At 37.5% G+C, this 17879-nt stretch overlaps 1 protein-coding gene across 3 annotated transcripts in view; it reads left to right on the forward strand.

Annotated features, from left to right (window-relative positions):
• Positions 1 to 17879, forward strand: part of tead1a (TEA domain family member 1a) — a 72998-nt gene that overhangs the window by 10956 nt on the left and 44163 nt on the right. The window contains exon 1 of one of the 3 annotated variants that reach the window (XM_072663010.1): positions 13623 to 13641. The exons of the other annotated variants lie outside the window; for them this stretch is intronic. The gene's annotated coding sequence lies outside the window, so the exon portion shown is untranslated. Of the gene's footprint in view, positions 1 to 13622; positions 13642 to 17879 lie in introns of those variants that run through there. 3 annotated transcript variants of the gene reach the window in all.

Raw genomic sequence — 17879 nt, forward strand, 5'->3', positions numbered from 1 at the left:
AGAAAAGCTTTTAGCAAAATACCTTAAAAATAATAAATGTTGTATTTAGAAATACGCAAAAAGAAACTACTATAAGAAATACATGTTTAGGTCTTCATACAAGCAACAAGTGACCATAATACAGTGAAGAAGTACCAAACATGTGAACCAGAGTTGGAAAAGCTGGGCTTTATTAACATAATTCCATAATGATACGTATGTGTTGAGGTAATTAAGAGGAAAAGTGGTCATTAATGTGCAATAACTGATCATGAACCCGTTGAGTTTAATGAGTGTTAAATAAATCAGAGTCATTTGAGTTGTAATTTGAGTCGAAGACAATTTGTCTTCCAGCTTTATTGACTTCCAGTCTTTTCACAATTATCCAATAAATGAATTGTGAAAATTGTAAAGATGTGATTATCGGCCAGCTCTGTGGTTTCGTCTACACCGCTGATCTTCACAAACTTTACACTGATCTGAAAAATATTTAACGTAGCGATATCTGCCAGTACAGCCCGTTCTTTAAGTGAGCTTGAGACCAGCGTATGGTGTGTTTCCCTTAGGAATGTGCTTGCACAGGGAAATGAAGGATTCCCAGTGATTTTAACAATACCCAGCCAGTACTCACGACATCTGCCATCTGAAATGTTCCTGATGAGAATGCGTGGTGTGTGTTTCACACAGTGTGGCAAATGGGTGAATTCGGTCCTTCACCACGTCATACGGAAAATATAGAGGTTGCTGATTGTGCTTTTATGCATCAGTCATTATATGCTGGTAGGATTTTATGATTTTTTATGGCGGGTTTCTAAGTGCTGGTAGTTTCTAGTCTTTTCTGGTCTCATTTTTCTAATACATGTCCTTAAAGCTCCTCAGTCTGATGTACACAAGTGCACTCGGCCTTTTAGACAGCAGCCGTCCGAGCTGTGCATTTGAACAAACAGACCTGATTTGGCCTCGTGACGGCCCCTATACAAACATGAGACCCCTCCGCTGTCGTGGGTCTGACTGCAGCTTTATCAGCTGTTGTTTTACAGTTAGCCTTTGAATTTCACACCACAGCTGATTGTCTCCTCAGCAGTGCAATACACACCATGATGCATAGGTGACCAGAGGCCACCTTAGACCAGAGCTTAGTATATAGAGCTTGTTTAGCGTAATGATGTTGTAGAGGGATATCTTTGTCATTTTGCTGTACATATACAGAGTAATTATGTAATTTATTATACAGACACACACTACATTTACCTTGACTTCAGGGGGTGCTGATGGGTCTAGACTTTACTGCTGATTATTTGTTTTGGCAAATAAATGATGGTGAAAATTGAACAGGTGAAAACAAGATTATGTCTAGGTTTTAAGATCTGATGATCTCCACGATATGCTCATAAAAACTTGTGTCATAATAACAAAATTCATCACAACACAAAAAATATTGTCATATTGCTCACTATTAGCTATTGCACTCATAATATAGCATCAAATAATAAATAGACTTTTACATTTTAATGAAAAATAAATAAAATATTCAAATTAAATTACATAAAACGTATTAAAATCACAACAACAAATAGAAGTTATTGTCCATAACTACACAAGCACATTAGGGCTGGGTGATATGACTAAGAAACTCATATCTCAATATGCTTAAGAGAAATAGCCAGATACAATATGGTGTGGTCAAAACCTTAAAGTATAATTGAGTATAAGTATTTGCTGGATGTTTAAATAGCAATTAGTAATTATATTTTTAATAATAAACATCAGACAATTGTGCTCACTCAGAAAACTGCACTGGATTGTAGATTATGGATTACAGTAATTTAATTGCGATGTTTCTGCGGCATAATTTGAAAAATACTCTGTTGAGTATTTGAGTCTGTTGAGTGTTATCCCTCCAGAAACCAAACCATTCACACACACATGACCCATGCACAATATAAAAAAGCAGCTGTGATATTACAAATATGGTAATTGTTTGTATCTTGCACAAATTATTATAAATTGGTATGATATGAATATGTCAATATTTATGCTATATTGCCAAGCCCTGATGCACATTGCTATTTGTAGCTACTATAAACTTTTATAAGCAAAGAAAACTGTACATATTATACTGGAGAGTTTAATGCTAATGCTATACTGTCACTTTTTAGTTCTAGAGATTTTAGCATTTTGGTTAGAACCCACTTATATATGCCCCTAAACCGCACAGCTGGCTTGACTTTTTTATTCTCAGTCAGGAATCCATTACCATTATTAAAATGTCAGAAGATGAAACCAGCTGTGTCTGTTTTCCAGCACAGGTTACTGTCACTTTATCTGTTTCTGGGAGCTTTCAGAGCGCTGACCCAGTCTGAAACACCGGAGTGTCTTCAGCACAGTGCTGACCTCAAACCAACCAACCAATCAAATCAGTGAATTGTCACATTAGAGAAATGAGCTGAAGATAAAGAAACGATCCGGCCTGATGTTCGAGGTGTTGGATTACTGGCTGTATACAGGCCTCTTCATTCAGGAGAATTCTGCGTGTAATACGGAGGGCTGTGTCATGATGCTCATTTAGTAACAGATCACCTTTTGTTCTTTGAGCATTTGGTGATTTCAGGCAAGAACATCAAACAAAATTAGAACCAAAAGCTTTATAAGCCTTTAATACTTCCAGTGGCTTTAAAGCGACAGGTGTTTCTCTCATGTGTCTGCAGTGCAGCGAAAAGCCCGAGATTCATGTTTTTCAAAGGGGAAAAACGGAGGTGCACTTAGATTTGTGGTACAACAACACTGGGAGATTGTTTCCAGTGGATGAAGTTCTGGGGATGTTCAGATTTTAGGCCGTTGAATCAGTCAGATTGGGGTTAGGGTGGGAGTCATATATCAGTCATCGTTTGTGTAATCAGTTATGAGTGATACTACAGTACGATTCATGAGTTTGTCATGTGCACAGCAGAAACAAGCAGTTACACGGTACAATCAAACTCAAACAGAAAAAGTATAATACTGTATATATATATAGTGTGTATATTTATAGTATTATGCTTATTTATATATATATATATATATATATATATAGTGTGTATATTTATAGTATTATGCTTATTTATATATATATATATATATATATAGTGTGTAAATTTATAGTATTATGCTTATTTATATATATATATATATATATAGTGTGTATATTTATAGTATTATGCTTATTTATATATATATATATATATATATAGTGTGTATATTTATAGTATTATGCTTATTTATATATATATATATATATATATATATATATATATAAACAGTTTTACATTGTGTGTATGTGTGTGTGTGTATATATATATGTATATATATATATATATATATATATATATATATATATATATATATATATATATACATACACACACACATACAGGGCAAACTATGACTAAATATTAATATACCTTGAATCTCTGTTAACCTTGTATCTCCAAAATGTCAACTTTACAGGAGAAGGTAAAAGCTTTCTCAACTTTCAATGAAAGTCAATGTCATTTTGGAGCATTTCTATTGGTCTATATATAATATATATAATATTATATATAATTATTTTTATTATTATTATGTAAAAAAAAAAATAATGATAATGGTGTAAACAAGTCTTTCTGTTACTGTACACTAAGGCAGGTTTATTTCTATGGGTGTAGTTGCGTTTTCTGGAGGCAGCTAAACAAACGAAACCCACTGACGGAAGACGAGGGCCGGGGGGAGGGGAAGGGTTAGGGTGAGTGGTGAGTGGGTGGGGGGGGGTTAGAAAATTCATATGTAATGAAATTTGGGTTGGGCGTTTGTCAGGGTGACAATAGCTCAGTAGGAGTGTGTGTGGCAGGGGCACGGGTGGCTGTCTTTGTTCCGGCGGCCCGCGAACAATAGGGTGTCCTCAGTGGCCCCGGGCAACAGGAGGCCCACGCCATGCCTGCAGTTACAAAGGGACTTCATCCTGCCCCCTGCCTGACGCTTACATCCCACTGCTCCACACAGTGTGTGTGTGTGTGTGTGTGTGTGTGTGTGTGTGTTTTAGCTCGTTGTGAGGACCAAATGCCCTCACTGTTACAAAATGGTCATGCTTTGCTGTCGTTGTGAGGACCACACAAAAGGCTTGACGTGTGCTCATAGGTGCTACTACGAGCTCTTCCATGTTTAGATAGTGAGTCTTTTCATTTTATTTTTTGCTTTTTGACATTATTTGAATCTGCCAGTAATTTTTACATTATGTCACCATGTCATGATGAATGGACCAATAGAAATGCTCCAAAATGACTTCTTATTTTTTTACACTTCTGTTGGACTTCTGTTGACCGTTAAAAGAGCGCTAAGAGAGTTACCTCCTGTGAAGTTGTCATTTTGGAGATACAAGGTCAGTGTGATAACCTCAGTTGTCACAAGGCATAATACGGTTGTTTAGATTTTTGGTTTAGAAAGGTCATTGTTTTCATATGGTCCTCATAAAAGGCTGAGGTTACTAAGGCTAAGTTGGGACTGTTTAGATGTGGGCCTAGAATAACTACGCTACAGTAATGCACAAAGCACCACAATATGCATATTGTCACTGTTGGACAAAAACCTTGTATCACCAAAATAACAACATTACAGGAGAAAACCTTTTGTCATTTTGGAGCATTTCTATTGGTCGATTCATCATTAAATTTTGACTCGTTGTGAAGAACAACGTCTATGTACACACTATATATACGTGTGTATATGTACACATTATAAGGACAAAAGTATTGGGACACCTGTTCATTCATTGTTAGTTCCAAAATCAGGGGTAATTAAAAAAAAAAAAAGTATAGCAACAAGATCATCATGTTGGATGATCACCATCCCACCACATCCCCAACTCCCCAATTCATCCCAAAATTATTGGATGACTGTCACTACAGTGAACACAGTTACTACTGCTCCACAGCTCAATGCTGGGGGCCTTATACCCCTCTATCCCACACTTAATATTAGGCAGCATGTTGATCTGCTCCAGAGAGTCCTATTCTATTGGCAGTACTGCTCTACAGGGCTAGGGACTAGACAAGCTGTGTGTGTGTGTGTGTGTGTGCATTTGCACATCAGTGTCAGCAATGTGTGCAACTTAAAGTAGCTGAATGCATTAATTACAAGGGGTGTCCACAGACATTTGGACACGTAGTGTAGCTTTTATGTAAGAGAGAAAAGTGTGTGTGTGTGTGTGTGTGTGTGTGAAAATCCCACCTTGGCACTCAGCCACTGACATCATCAGCGTTGGTTTGCTCCAGGAAGTGTACTGGACAAAAGTGGAGGGAGTTTTAACTCTTCGTGGTGAAGCCTCGAGGCTGCTGACCACACTTCCAGCAGCCGCCCACACAGGATTACCTTCATGATCTTGATTCCAGGCGTTTATTAGCAGTCTCTTGCTCTCTTGCAGAGAGACGTGGTGTCCGTGCAGCAGCGCTGGACGCGTGTGTTCGCTCTGAGGGTTGCTTTTGCTTTAGATCCTACTAGCTAAAAGGAAACCTCTGCACGGCCGCTTAACAGAGTCAATACGAGACTCTTCAGTCTCTAGATGAGTCAGTTCCCGAGAGGAAGACAAACCTCAGACGCAGGGTTACAGTTAACCAAGGGGTAATCACAGCTCAACAATTTCCTCCTGCCAAGCTGAGGGCTGCCATGACGCGGCCTCTCTCTTTTCAGACCGCAGAGCCGAACCCCACAGCCTTCCTGCTTTCAGAGAGCCCAGCTGAACACAGCGTTAGTCAGCTAGCCAGTCTCCGCGGCTTGATTTCACTCGTGTGTTTCTAGTTTTAGGATTTCTGGAGTCATGTGAAGAGGAATACAGTCAACTAAAAGTAGGGCTGGGCGATATGGTGCAGATGTTATACCACGATACTTTCAGTATCATTTTCATGATAAAATGCACTGATAGAGGCAGAGTTTAAAAACTGCTACCAAAATACTCTGCTGTACTCAGTACAGTATTTTTACTCCTACTCAAAATCTGCTGAACACTAATTACACTCTCTGTAGTTAAAAACATAAAGCACTGATTATGTCGGCGATATGCTCATCAAAGCTTGCTGTGTATCACAAAAAGCCAAATTGATAGATTGATAGATTGATTCACATGATGGATAATTGATTGCGTCAACGCATCGCCCCCAGCCCTGTCCCAAACTCGGGACAAAACTTCTCTCAGCTCCCTCTCCTCTTCCGAGTCCCTCTGTTTCCCTTCCCTTTGTCTGCTGGTTGTTGTGTGAATGTAACGCAACACATACACGCCGTCCTTAGAGAAGGACGCTGTAGTTTGCTGTGTTTTGTGGACGTGTGCGGGACTAGGAGACACCTATATTAGCTGAAAACAGCTGTATACACTCACTGTTATTCACTCATCGCCATTCCCCTTAGTTTCAGATCATAACCTCGTATCTACACTATTTCATCTGTGTATATATATTTGTATTTTTATTTATTTATTTATTTTTGCTTATATTTCTATATTTTCAGATTTTTATATTTTATTTTTTAACTTAAATGTTTTTTCTTTTTTTTTTCTTTTGCACTTTTGCACTTTACTTCATTAAGTTAAGGTTTAGTTAAGTTTAAATGTAGATCTTTATTGTATAGCTTTGATGTGGGCAGACTGTCATAAAAGCATTTCACTGCAAGTTATACTGTGTATGACTATGTATGTGACAAATAAAATTTGATTTGATTTTGTATCTCAAAATGGCAACTTTACAGGACAAGGAAAAAACCTTCTGAACTTTAAATAGAAGATTTTATTCCAAGTCATTTTGGAGCGTTTCTATTGGTCCGTTCATTGTGGATCATTTTCATGGGCATTGACACAATGCCAATTCAAATTCTCTCAAAAAATGGGGATACAAGGTTTTTGCTTGACAGCGTCAATAAGTGTTTGTGCTCTGTTTTATGTGTTTTGGGCTGCAGTCGTGATAATGGAGGAGCTCTGATTGGTCAGCCTGATTTTTTTAAATGCAGAAAATCATGCAGGTTCTGATTAACCATATTTTTGCAGCTTTACAGTCTGTCAGGTTTGGACTTGATGTGACCGACAGCACAAAAATGTGTTTGTTTTTTCCTATAAATAATATACTATAACAATGTTCAGTAAAATAAACGAGCAGTAGTTAATCACTGAAAATTATCAATAAAATGCAAAAAATATATCAAATATAAAACAATATGCAGAAAATATAAAAACAAATGCACTAAATGCTTTCTGCAGAAATCCATAGAAAAAAATTCCAATTAAAAGGGAAGCAGTTTCTGCTCTGGGCTCTTTGCTGGAATATTGTGCGAGTAGCAGGGCCGATTCCTCATATTCTCTTTTAGAGCGGCTTTATTATCTGAAAGAAGCTGCACCTGTGGTTAAAGAAAAAGAAGGCAGCCGGAGTTGGCACCCTTTTGTGAACTTGTATTTGTACTCTGCTGGATGGTCAGAAAGGGTTATGAGCAAATATCGGCCATGCTGCTCTGGAGCTCGCACTTATTTGAACATGTCGTCCCCTCCATTTCCTGGAGGAGGTATTGTGGGACCGCGTGGGGTGAGCGGCACCCCAGGAAGGTTCGGGATAATAGCGGGGTCTGACTCAGCGAAAAACAGCCATCTTGAGAAGAATGGAGGTTGTGAAGTGCTCATGGAATACATCAGCCGCACAATACCTAGGGGAAGTCGGCCGGCTCCTGGATTGTTTCTGTACAATACCTCGAGGAAGTGGACTTTGTGTATGGCCTCTGGCACCGTATCAGACCACATTAAATTAAATGAAAGTGGCTGAACTGGGTCTGCTGTCGTTCTGAGCTGGCTTTGCTTTGGAAATGCTGCCACAAGACTCGCAGAAACTGAGAGATTTAGCAGGAAATCGGGGTATCCAATGTTGGCTCGTGTAATAAGGAGAGGTGTTACGATATTGGATTATTGTTGTGATGAATTGGGTCATGATACTGTAAATCATAGCTAGATCATAAAATAATTATACCAATTATGGAGATCCTTTAAAAAGCAAGATGCTGCAAAACCTGTATTTAATTAGAAATCAGCTTATTATGATCTTTAATGCATTTTTATGTATTAAAATCAATTGTTACATGTATTTTGTCTGATTTAACTCGTTTGCAATCCAAAAAAAAATTGTTATACACATTTTGTATGGCAAAAATGCCTGCAGGTATTGTGATTATGAATTTCACAGGTTGTTACGTTTGTGTCATAAATGGGATTTCTGCAGCTTGTTACATTTGCATTATTAAATATCGGAATTTAGCAGCTTATTACAAGTTTATTAAATATGATTAAATATCGGAATTTAACAGCTTATTACATGTTTATTAAATATGATTAAATATCGGAATTTAGCAGCTTATTACATGTTTATTAAATATGATTAAATATCGGAATTTAGCAGCTTATTACATGTTTATTAAATATGATTAAATATCGGAATTTAGCAGCTTATTACATGTTTATTAAATAGTATTAAATATTGGAATTTAGCAGCTTATTACATGTTTATTAAATATGATTAAATATCGGAATTTAGCAGCTTATTACATATTTATTAAATATGATTAAATATCGGAATTTAACAGCTTATTACATGTTTATTAAATATGACTAAATATCGGAATTTAGCAGCTTATTACATGTTTATTAAATGTGATTAAATATCGGTATTTAGCAGCTTATTACATGTTTATTAAATAGTATTAAATATTGGAATTTAGCAGCTTATTACATGTTTATTAAATATAATTAAATATTGGTATTTAACAGCTTATTACATGTTTATTAAATATGATTAAATATCGGAATTTAGCAGCTTATTACATGTTTATTAAATATAATTAAATATTAGAATTTAGCAGCTTATTACATGTTTATTAAATATGATTAAATATCGGAATTTAGCAGCTTATTACATGTTTATTAAATATGATTAAATATCGGAATTTAGCAGCTTATTACATGTTTATTAAATATGATTAAATATCGGAATTTAGCAGCTTATTACATTTTTATTAAATATGATTAAATATTGGAATATAGCAGCTTATTACATGTTTATTAAAAATTAAATATTATAAAATTTCGGAATTTAGCAGCTTATTACATTTTTATTACATATTAAATATGATTAAATATTGGAATTTAGCAGCTTAATACATGTTTATTAAATATTATTAAATATCAGAATTTAGCAGCTTATTACATGTTTATTAAATATTATAAAATTTCGGAATTTAGCAGCTTATTAAATTTTTGTAAGGACAATTACGTCTGATTCCACATAGGGCTGGGCAATATGACCATATTTTAGCGTATCGTGATAAATTTAAGTTCTTCAGGGATCGTGCATCCCTCAATCCCCCCTCCCCCCATCCTGCCAAGATCTGAAATAGTGTTTGCAGAGGCAGAGTCTTTCACACGGTCCTGGAACAGTGCTACCATCTGTACATTCCTCTTCTCATCAGCTCTTAATTGCAAGCAGAGTAAATGTAATAAAACGCCGTCACTGTTCAGAGCCCTTTCAGCCGTGTTCAGCTGCTGTTTTCTTCAGGAGCTTTATTTAGCAGATCAACAGCAGCCTCACATATGCTGAAGTTTCTCTTTGCTGTTCGCACTCGGTTGGCAGGAGATGACCCACACAGCCAGACGTTCAGTTCAGAAGTGCTCTCAGGCCCAAACCTTGTGTGGCTCGTGTGGCACGGCATGCCAGAGCAGTGTTCTCGTTCACATTTTTCATCCTCAGAGACCAGCTCCTCTGGTCCTGATCCAGTTTGCCCACCCTGCAGTTGGGGTTGGGTGGTATAATAGTGTTGCAGTATGGCAGAATTTAATTTAATTGAATAATTTCTGTTCTGTACTGTCGAGTGCACGGCTAAATAAACTCATTCCCCCATGTGCATTTAAGAGAGCCACAGGCTGCGGGCCCCTATCCCCTGTCCCCAGTAATACTGTATACCGCAGTCATATTTTGAGACTAGGGATGCACCGATATTACCTTTTCCTTTCCGATCTGCTGATACCAAGTGCCAATACCGACTCTGACTCTGGATAGACGGGTATAAATCCTCATATTTATCGCGTTCCACTTTTTATAGGCTGTATTTTTTTTATCTTATCCCAAATAAGATCTAATGAGCTTGAAAGAACAGCGTTTACTGGTTGAGGAACGGCACATTTGAAAAGTTTCAGAGCTATGAAAAAAATAAAAGCGGCCACAATGCAGAAACATGTGCAGGAGCGTAATCTTGCTAAGCTTCATCAGACAGTTTTTAAATAGTGTTTCAAGTCACATTTCAGAGCAGTGAAAAAAATTGTTTATAATAATAATAATAACACTAATACAAAACAATGTCTGTTTCATGGTAATAATTATTTATGTCTGTCTTTTACTGACTGTTCAAACGTTTGGTTTCAGAACCAAAAAAACATCATATGGAAACAAAAAGGGCTGAAAGTTCCATTACATGTCTGAATGGTTTTTAATGGTAATAACTAGGCCTCCTCAGCATCCTGTGTATTTTATATTAGTTGATTTAGACTGCAGAGTGTAAAGAGATATTCATTGACTTACAGAGAAATACCAAAAGAAGGTAACCATTGGCTGTAGGGTTGCAAAGGGGTAGAAAACCTCTGATAAATGTCCAGAAAACTACTGGTAACTTTTAGTGGAAACTTTAGATCGGGAATTTGGAAATATTCCCAAATATTTGGGGAATTTATAGGAATTAATAGGAAATATTGGATAGTTTAAAGGACATATAACATACACTATCATCCCTATGTACTGTAGCAGAACTTAAGAGCTTAATTCTTTCATTGAACAATCAAAAGTTCAATTAAAAAACAATCAAAAGAGCTTTCTAGTGGTCTTCAAAGTGTTAAATAAATAACACATAATAATAAGTATTTATTCTTGGTTACTGAAACCCGTTGAGGCAAAAAATATAGGTAGCTAGCCTTGATAAACTAGTCTGAAATGAAATTGCTCATTAAGCATTTCTGATTTACCAGATAGAGCGACTCTGAGATTCCAGCATAATTTAATAGCTGCTTAAATATTTCAGTGCTTTTACTGTCAGTAAAAACACAAACCTCGTCAGAACTTGACTTTAGGCAGTCCTGCGGTCCAAATGTGTGCTTTCAGTAGTGGTGAGCTTCTGTAGAAATCATCTGGACATATGCTGTACATGTGATGGAGGAATGAACAGTGCATGCAGGGTCTGTGGTCTTCTCAATAGCCCTGCAGTGGTAATAGCTTTGCTATTCAACTGTTTTGGTATCATATCTAATAATTATTTTAGTCAAGATTATAATCAGTATATTTTTTTCCAACTATATGCAAGTTTCTCACATTTAGCTTTGAACATTCCCGTTAATTCTCATGGTAAATTTCCCAAATTTTAAAATTTGGCAACCCTAATTGGATAAAGAAGTAATGAATGGTGCAGCTCTGAGCCTCACACCTCACAGCTCCTACATTTAGTATCACATTATTCAACATATTTACGTTCTTTGGTTAAAATGACTATTCTTATTCTTAATCTTCCAGCAGCTCTGGTGACTCTTTAGATTCTTCAGCCCGTGTTGGTTTGTCACTGCAGCCCATACCTCCAAGCAGCGTCTCTCTTAGCGTGCGTGCTCTTGACAAATGAAGGAAAATTGTCTCATCTCGTGTGCGATCCGTCTCATGAGCCGCGCCATTGAAAAGCAGAAGCCTTTCTCTTACAGCGAGGCTTGAAAGGAAGGATTTTAGGTCATCCTTAATTGAATTTCCTGCCTGATGATAGCCTAATACTGAGACTAATAGCATTGTGTGAGCATGTCATATCAGTGGTACAAACGCAGTAAATAATAGGCAGTGCCTTTCCGCAATCACTTACAGGCAGCAGAGGATATATGAAAACCTCTCATTTATTATCTCCTCACATAATAAGCCCTTCATCATATCTACACATTTCAGGCTATTAACGTGGAATGAGATTGTGACGGTCAATGCGACTCCCCCCTCCCCTCACAGAGGCTGGTTTTCTCTGCCTGATAGAAAATGGCAAAAATGGGTTGGTACTGATGTGCTGCATGTCGCTGGGTTTTGTTTCGGCACTGGGAGGCTGTTGAAAGGATTTGGGTTTGTAATGGATTTGCATCTTAGTTTGAGTATTTGCGAAACGCAGAGTTTATGCATGTACAGTTTAGGATGGTCTGTATTTCAATGAAGTCTTTAAATTGCTTATTTGTGTCAGCAGTGGGGTTTAATGCAGTGCTGGTACATATGCACTAAACTAGGTCTCCAGATATCAGAGATGCTTTTCCCTTTAGTGCCAGTAGTTCAGTAGAAATGTAGAATTTGATCATTTGTTGATCACAAAACATATAGAAATAAATCTGAAAGGCCTTACCATTTCTCCTATACACAATTTAAGCAGTACAGACCTCCAGATTTCAGAATGATGCTTTATTAAAAACAACAACAACAAAAAACTAGACTATATTCAACTGTAAGTCTGATTGGGATTGCTTATATTTGTCAGAAGTGATGTTCACTGTGGTGTGGTGGGGCTAATCTGGTTGCCCAGCTGTAGGACAGACCTCCAGATTTCAGAATGAGGCTTTTATATTCACTTTTGCTGCCATTAATTCAGCTTAACAGTAGAATTTGGAAATGTGTTCAGACATCATGTCAGAGGACTGGAAATGAATCTGAAAGGTCTTCTGATTGAACGATCTTCCCTGAAAAAAATAATTTCAATTGCTCAAGTAATGTCCTTCTAATATCCAGTAAATAAAACTTTACTTTTTAAATATAGATTATTTTTATAAGTGTAAGTTTTTGTATGCTTTTATATTTTCTTTCTTAAATGTAATTCTTTATTAATGGTAGAATTTTTTTTATTAATTTTTATTAATACATTTTATTGATAAATATTTTTATTTTCATTTTATCAATAATTTAACAGTTGTAAAAAGCTATACAAATAAATCTGACTTGACTTGACTGATTCAGCTTAACAGTAGAATTTGCAAATGTGTTCACACTGATGGAAATGAATCTAAAAGGCCTTCTGATTTCTCCGATACACAATCTTCCTGGGAAAAAAAGCCTCTCTAGATCCTCTAAATTTCAGTTATTCAAGTAAGATCCTTCTAATATCCAGTTAATATCTTTGGCTCTATTCAACTGCTCTGTTCAGCAAGTCTTCTTGCTTATATTTGTCAGAAGTTATGGAGAAGGTCTTACCATTTCTCCTATACACAATTTAAGCAGTACAGACCTCCAGATTTCAGAATGATGCTTTATTAAAAACAACAACAACAACAAAACTAGACTATATTCAACTGTAAGTCTGATTGGGATTGCTTATATTTGTCAGAAGTGATGTTCACTGTGGTGTGGTGGGGCTAATCTGGTTGCCCAGCTGTAGGACAGACCTCCAGATTTCAGAATGAGGCTTTTACATTCACTTTTGCTGCCATTAATTCAGCTTAACAGTAGAATTTGGAAATGTGTTCTAACATCATGTCGGAGAACTGGAAACAGATGAAAGGCCTTCTGATTGAAAGATCTTCCCTGGAAAAACCCTTTCTAGATCTTCTTCATTTCAATTATTTAAGCAATATCCTTCTAATATCCAGTAAATAAAACTTTACTAACTTTACTTTTATTAAATATAGACTATTATTAAGTGTTTAAGTAAGTTTTTATATGTTTTATATTTACTTTTTGTGCCATTAATTCAGCTTAACAGTAGAATTTGGAAATGTGTTCAGACTGATGTTCTGGAAATGGACCTGAAAGGCCTTCTGATATAGTCAATACACATCTTCTTTGGAAAAAGCCTCTCTAGTATCTTCATTTTAATTATTATTATTATAAAAAAACACCATCATGTGATTCTTCATCTTCCCTCTTCATCATATACCCTTTCTCTTCCTTGTAGTAGTATTTTTAAAGAGCTCCAGCAGTCAGGTCGGTAACCTGATTAAAGCAGCAGCAGAGCGAGGCCAGTCTGAAACCTGTGCTGTTTGTTTTGGTCTGCCTGGGAATTGCATGAATAGAAAATTGCAGCTAATGCGCGGCTGTTCAATTACTACTTAATTTAGTAATGAAGTGAGATTGAGGGACTTCCTAGTCTTCCACTTTGTAGGACGCAGCATGGGGCTAATTCAGCAGGCTTTGGATGCTTTCCAGCTAGTGCAGTGCAGCATGGCCTTTAAAGTAATATCTGTGATTAAGGGACACTACTGAAAAGGTGTTTCTGTGAACACACAGGTAACACGGCCAACGAGCTTTATTTAAAGACGGAGGCTCTTTTGTGAGGCGTGAGCTAATCTTTAACTCATGCTGCAGATTTCATTTTTTCTCAGTGATCTCATGAGCGAGGTCGTGTTTTATTTTTCAAATGTAAATGCACTATGGCTCTATGGCACTATGGCTATGTATTGGTTTTGTGCTCAAAGGCAATCGTCGTATCAAAAACACTGATCAGTCCATCTCTAGTGGCTGATATGATTATATTGTAATTATTAGGGATGCACCGATCTGGCTTTTTCAGTTATGATACTAAAACAAACTTTGCTTATGGGTCGATACCCGATACCAATCCGATACCATTGCTGAATTAATAAACCGTATACCTCACCATGTGGGAGAGACTTATCAGAGCATCAGGATTGACTTAAACATTACTTTACTAACTTTGTACAACATAATATAACAAATTAACATATAGGTATAAATGTACTAAATTGCTATTTATTTGTCACTAAAATAATAAACAATTGTGCCAGACCTTGACACAGCATTCAAATAAAAATAAGGGGTCGAACTTCTTAAAATAAATAAAATGTATCAGCCAAAACTGAAAATGAGTAACTTCACTTGCCAAATGCAAAAATAAAATCTAGCAGCTGAACCTGAGAATAAATAAGTCACTTGGTCAAACATACAAGCAGCGATCAAAAAACATTTGTAAACATTTAGTTCAGTCTCACACCAACCAATTAAAGTGAAAGGATCGGTTCCATGGATCAGCCTAATTATCCGATACCCGATCCAGCTAATTCTGTTAATATCGGGACCGATATCCAATCCTAGATCCCCAATCAGATCGGTGCATCCCTAGTAATTATGGTCAAAATGTGTGTCTCAGTAGGCCTGAGTGTTGTTTTCTGAGCCTCTGAATGTTGTTCATAGCTTTTTGAAATATGGAAGTCCTGATTTGCTGTTCCAAAATATTCCAACTTCAGAAGAAAAAAAACACTAAATATCGTGATACGTACTGTCCATTATATAGTTTCAGCATTATCCCAATGTGCATATGTGCAGTAGTCACATTGCAGGATGGGCTGTGTCGTGTGTAATGTCAAATTTACTGCTGCTTGATACCAAAGAAAAATCACTATTCTCATCTTCCATCATTCTCCAGATATCTGCCCAATATAACATATTGCTTATTTTACTCCAGTATTAGTAGAGTAGAGTAGAGTATGCAGAGTGCATATCATGATATGTTAGATGATTGACCGCTGGTGAAATCTGGGGGAAATGGCAAAAAATGCAAAATTGATATATAAAATAGCAGAAAAACTAAATATGCTCAATATTGTTCAGCCCGACTGTCCATCATGAAAATGTCATGTTATATACGTTATGTTTATATATGTACACTGTACACAGCCTTCTACCAGACCCAATAGACAATAGCGCCTCATACTCCCAGGCCAGATCAACCCATGTAATCTTGAACAGGGTGATTTTACAGGGGTAAACGCTGAAGAATTGTGCTGCTAATTGGCTATATTTGTAATAATAATGCTTGACAGAATAACTTCTGCCACTTAAAATGAGGGCTGTTCATTAGGGCCGTTCATTACTGATAGTATTGGTAGTCTATCTGATGATTAAGTTAAAGTGATTATTTTTATTGTTGTAAAAGGTTATACAATGTAAATGCACTTAACTGAACTATGGGAGTGGGCCGTATGGTGCTATTTTATTGTATCGTGATACACAGTATGCCTTTCTAAACGTCGAGGAGATCGTCAGTGCTTAAAGGATACTGATCACCTGCACATTTCATTACAAACCAGACGAGTGCACCTAGTAAGACATCCCGTTTTGTAATAGTGTGTGAGTGTGAAGGAACCTTTTAAAGGTCTTAAGAACCTTCACATCATATAAAAGCTCTTTACCAGTATAGAGGTCCTTCATACTCGCACACCTCTGTTACAGACATGATTCCATATGGCCTCTCTCCATTTGAAAGAACCATTTCATGCACCTTGATTTTTTCGGGTGTGTATAAATATGATCAGAGGTATTAATTGGAACAGCCTTACTTCAAATAATCTCAAACATGCTTGTTTATTTTAAGAATACTTTGACTACCCGCTTGAAAACCCCCAAGTTTACACCAGGCTTCACAGATTGCTCTGGGTTTTAACGCCTGGAACTACTTCAGACCAGGAAAACCAGTGTTCTTACATAGTGTTTCTAGGCAGCGTTGACCGCATGCCATAAACGAGGATCCCACACACACACACACACACACACACACACACACACATGCTGCATATATACATATCATTACATTTAATTACAACTGGCTGGCACTGGTTGGTGTCCTAGTATGAAGACACAGACATACATACACACACACACACACACTCACGCATTTGTCTTACTATCTTTGTGAGGACTTCCATTGCTTGAATAATCCTTAATCTAAACCAAACCATAAATATTAAGAAAAAAAAGTTTTTATTGTTAATTGTAAATATTTTTATTTTATTGTAAGTCTTTTGGTGCACATATTCGTCTTAGTATCAGTAATGTCAGCACCACCGATGACCGGTCAATCGCCCCACCGACTGCAACAGATCTGCAGCTATATGTGACTTTAACCATAGCAATAAAAATAAAGATACACCCCCCCCCCTCATCATCATGAGAGCATTTGGTCCCCAGAAAGAACTCAATACAAAAACCCATCCACACACACACACCCGCAGTGTGGCCTCCCCCAGCCACTGGCAGCCAGTAAGGACCGGAGGGAGTGAGGCAGCTGCCCAGGGTGGATGTGTGCCTCCCTGTTTGTGGAGAATTGCACCCATGCCATGGCCCGAGTTTGGCCGAGGCTGCCTGGAGGCTGAAGTGAAGAGTAAGTGTGACCACAGTATATTGCTGCATGACTAATCTCCCTCTTCCATCTGCCACTGCGGCCCCGCGAAAGCGCGCCCCTCTCCAGCACCAGCACCGCTGCCATACTGCGCCGGTCACAACATCTCGCCGCTCTTCGCCAGTGCAGGAGAGCGGCGGAGCTCCGAGACCGCTTGAGCCGGGAATTACGGACAGTTACATGTTTGCACACATAACGAAACACAGAGATTTGCTCCAACGTCCAAAAGCTGTTGGACGACTCCTCCAGATTTCTTAGGGTTTAGCGCAGCGAAGGGATTTGTTTGTGAGCAAACGTTTGATGGCTGTTTGGGTTTTGTGTGTGTGTGTGTGTGTGTGTGTGAAAGAGAGAGAGAGACTTCAGTTACTTTATAGTTTGTTAATATGAGCAAAGGGATTCAGGTGCTTCATGACGGAAGGCCAAGAAAGTACAGCACTGCGCAAAAAATAAAGAGGGCCCCGGTTACACCCGCTCACGTCATGTGACTAGTATCTGGAGTGTATCCTGATTAGATTTTAGCCACATGCGTTTACACTGGGTCACAGTCAGACTGTAATCAGATCGCTATTCTATCGACAGAATATGCAAATTCGCTCGCTGCATGGCAATTATTACTGGTGTTCTGGTTGTACTGGGTGGGCTTTTGGTTGGTGAATGTGTATCTGAGAGACTGATGCATTCCGGACCACCTC

Source organism: Salminus brasiliensis, chromosome 19, assembly GCF_030463535.1.
Source record: "Salminus brasiliensis chromosome 19, fSalBra1.hap2, whole genome shotgun sequence".
In the NCBI taxonomy this organism is placed as follows: domain Eukaryota; kingdom Metazoa; phylum Chordata; class Actinopteri; order Characiformes; family Bryconidae; genus Salminus; species Salminus brasiliensis.